Source organism: Vicugna pacos, unplaced genomic scaffold (genome assembly GCF_048564905.1).
Source record: "Vicugna pacos unplaced genomic scaffold, VicPac4 SAC-SAT, whole genome shotgun sequence".
Lineage (NCBI taxonomy): Eukaryota > Metazoa > Chordata > Mammalia > Artiodactyla > Camelidae > Vicugna > Vicugna pacos.
The window spans coordinates 18,823,236-18,826,622 of NW_027328721.1; positions in this window are offsets into that span (position 1 = coordinate 18,823,236).

Sequence of the window (3,387 nt, forward strand, 5' to 3'; positions counted from 1 at the left end):
GAATTTTTGGAAAATGCAGAATCTAGAAACCCAACTCAGACTAACTGAATCATAATTTCCACAGGCTGATACCCAGAACACAATGTTTACAAAAGCTCTCCAGATAACTCATGATTATCTAATCCACCCAAATGAACTTCTGCAATATTTTTCAAAGCAAAAGCTTCTAAGTTAAATGATGGAGTCAGCTATGGCAATCAATTATAATCCTACATGAGATATAAGAACTTCCAGAATCAAGGTAATTGGGACCTACTGTCCCTTCCCTTCATTGAGGTGTTCCATCTTCTCAGGACCCTGCTTATTTATTCATTGAACAAATAATTACTAAATGCCCACTCTGCTAGACCTGAAGACATAATAGTGAACACAATATAAATGGCCATTTTCTCATAAAATCTGTTGATCTCAGTCACTGGGGTACTACTACAAGAGTTCCATCTAGGAAATCTTCCTGAATTTATAAACTTGACTCTTTTTTCCAGGTATTTCCTTACTTTTCCCACTGGCTACAGACAAGCCTTTGGGCTTACCAGTTCAAATGGTGGAAAGCTACCACTGTCAACAGCTCTTAAATTTTCATGTCCTCTGTTCAAGATAATAGCCAATTCCAAAAGAAGTTCACTGGCTCAGCTAGGGCTCAGTAGCTCTCCTGAATCAGCCACTGTGCTTAGAGGTGAGGGATCACATTACAGAGACACAGTTGCTCCAGTGGGACTACATCATCAGAGGTTGGGGCCATCCCATTAGAAAAAGATGATGGACAGATAATTCGACACACTTCCACAACACTTCTCTGAGGGCAATGCATGCATTTGAGCTCTTGTGTGCTGGGCCATTCATTTGGGCTGCTTACTGTTTGAATTCTGGCTCTGTTCAGATAATTAAGTTATTATAGTCATTCTTTCGTTACCCACTCATTAAACATTTATTAGGCATTGGCATGGTCCTGGTCCCGAGGATAAGACAACAAAAAGAAGCACAGTGTTATTCCTCTTGAAACTCACAGTTTACTAAAGGGAGGCAAACATTTAGACGAATAATAACAACTTAGTGTGATAGCAAAATGTATCAAGTCCCAAGAAAACACCAAAAAGTTAGAGAAATCATCACATGTTTCTTTAAATGGGTCTTAATGCATACCTGGGAATTTTCCAGGCTAAGTAAAGTGAGGAGGCTCTCAAACAAATCATATGACAAAAACAAAGGTAAGATCTGCACAGGAGAAGGAAGCTTCATGGTAGCACAGTGAAGTGTAGCTATGGCTAAAGATTAGTCACAGTATAAGTGACTTCCCAGCCCTACTACTTATGAGCTGTGCAAATACGGGCAAGTTATGAAAGCACTCAGTACTTGTCTCAGAGGATTGCTGTGAGGACTAACTTTTCTAATGCATGCGAAGTGTCTGGAAAAGGGCTGGCACATCTTGGGTAATTAATAAATGTTTTATTATTGTTACCATTATTATCATCATTATTTCAAACAAATGTGCTGCTCCTGGGTGTGTTTATTTTACTTGTCAGAGGAGAGCCCATTTTGTTTACTGTCATACCACAGAGATCATTATTTGGACTTGGCCCAGGGTGCAAAGGATTAAGTTCAAAGAGCACATGTATTAGGTTGCTGACAAGGTCATGGTGGCTCTCACAGGATCTGCAGAGGAAATCCCACCCCCCACAAAGCCACATGCTGTTTCTGCAGAACTGTATACTCCCATCCTGAGGTTCTAAGTCTACTTTATTTTATAAAAGACTTTCATTGTCTATTCTGTCATTCCACTAGACTTCAACCTCACTCTTTCAGAATAAGGTTCCAAAGTAAGAGCCAATCTTGGAGACCATAGTGCCACACCACAGGGTCAGCTAAATTTCAACTTTAAATGTAAAAAGTAAAAAATTCATAGGACTTTCACTAAAGGGATGAGATCAATGTCCCCTTAGGTTTGGGTAAGAATTACAGAATTCTCTCTATTCTTCCCACTTCCCTCTGTATCTGCAATCATTTACCAAACATAAGGACAGTGACATTTTGAACCAGAAAATCCATCCCAGAGTCACTATCTTTGCTGATTGTATTCACATTTTCTCCTGACTTGGCCAAGGACTCCAACCTTTTCAGGTTTGCTTCTTCTGTACAGTTACTCTCTTCCTGCTAAAATCTGCCAGTCACTGTACAGGTGATTGGAAATGCAGATATACAAGTTGTGGTCTCTGCCTCTTAGTAAGTGTCCTTGTATGACAGCAAAGTCAGATGATTAAAAGAGACACAACACAACATAGTAAGAACCAGCACAAGGCTGGTGCAAAATAGACATTAAAAAAGCATGTGTTCAACTGAATTAAGTTTACTTACCCTAAGCCATATGAAACTTATGATAGTTGACTGAATTGACATCCAAAAAATGACAATTACATATGATTCAACTTAATGTGGGTTCTGATGGGATTAAGCATTGGGTATTGTAGGAGTACAGGGAATGGTTACATGGACCAAGGACATGCCTTTTTAAAACTGAACTTTTTTATACATCAGAGAAGAATCTTGAAGAAAAATTCAGCTGCACAATCTCTCCATTTCTACTGCCACTTCTGTAACACCATCCATCATCACTTCCTACCTGGATTACTAGAAGAGCTTCTAACTGGTTTCTCCACTTTTATTCTTCTCTAATATCTTTCTTCACAGTCTCCAGATGAATGATCTCTGAAAATCTCAGATCAGATCATGTTTCTCAGCTACTTAAAACTTTTCACTGGTGACCAGTTGTACCCTAAATAAAATCCAAATCCCATCAAGGTAGCATGATCTTGTGTCTGTTACCTCTTTTACTCTCTGACTCTCTGACCACTATCTGACCCTCATTCAAAGAATCTAGGCACATTAGCCTTCATTTTCAGTTCCTCTACAATGCATTCTATTATATCCAGTGGCTCTGCCCTCAGAAGAAGATTTTTCATTTAAAGAATAATGAAAAAGTTATATAAGAGATCAGAACAAGATGGCCAAGTAAGAAGATCCTGGCCTCACCTCCTCCCACGGACACAACTACACATAGAGAAACTACCCTGAGAATGACTTGAAGACTAGCAGAAAAGGTTTTCCACAACTAAAGATAAAAAGAAAAAGCCACACTGAGATGGGTAGGAGGGGTAGAGATGCAGTCTGGCTGGGACCCACAGTTCTGTTGCTGTGACCCACAGGCAGGAGGGATGTCAGGGCCTCAGAGTTCCTCTGTGGGGAGCAAGGGTGCCAAACCTCACACCGGGCACTCCAGCCTGGGAAACCTGCACCAGGAAGATAGCCTTCATAATGTCTGGCTTTGAAATCCAATGGGGCTTACATCTGGGGAAAATGGAGGACTGAAGGAAACTGAGAATCTGCTTTTAA